Raw genomic sequence first — 644 nt, forward strand, 5'->3', positions numbered from 1 at the left:
ACTCTCTCTCTCACACTCTCTCTCTCTCAAACACACACACTCTCTCTCACACTCTCTCTCTCACACACACACACACACTTTCTCTCTCACACTCTCTCTCTCACATACACACACACACACTTGCTCTCTCTCACACATGCACGCCCATACACTCTCTCTCTCTCACACTCTCTCTCACACACACACACACATTCAGACACACACGCACACACACACACACACACACACACACGCACACATACACACACACATTCAGATACACACACACACACATTCAGACACACACACGCACACATACACACACACATTCAGATACACACACACACACATTCAGACACACACACACACACACACACACATTCAGACACACACACACACAAACACACACACACAAACACTCACACACACAAACACACTCACACACACACACACACCCTTCGCAGATCCCAACAGTAATCATGAGATCAACTAATGTTCGATCTTGCCCCAAAAGAAAAGATTTGGTGCTGATAATTCAGAATTCAGAAGCGACAGTTTCAGTTTGCAGTTCAACATACTGCGCTGTGTACAGACCTATCCTATTGTGACACCAGTTAACACAAGAGATGCAGAAGGGTTGGGCCAAAGCGAACTGACATGGTGCA

This window comes from Rhincodon typus, chromosome 45 (genome assembly GCF_021869965.1).
Source record: "Rhincodon typus isolate 14 chromosome 45, sRhiTyp1.1, whole genome shotgun sequence".
NCBI lineage: Eukaryota > Metazoa > Chordata > Chondrichthyes > Orectolobiformes > Rhincodontidae > Rhincodon > Rhincodon typus.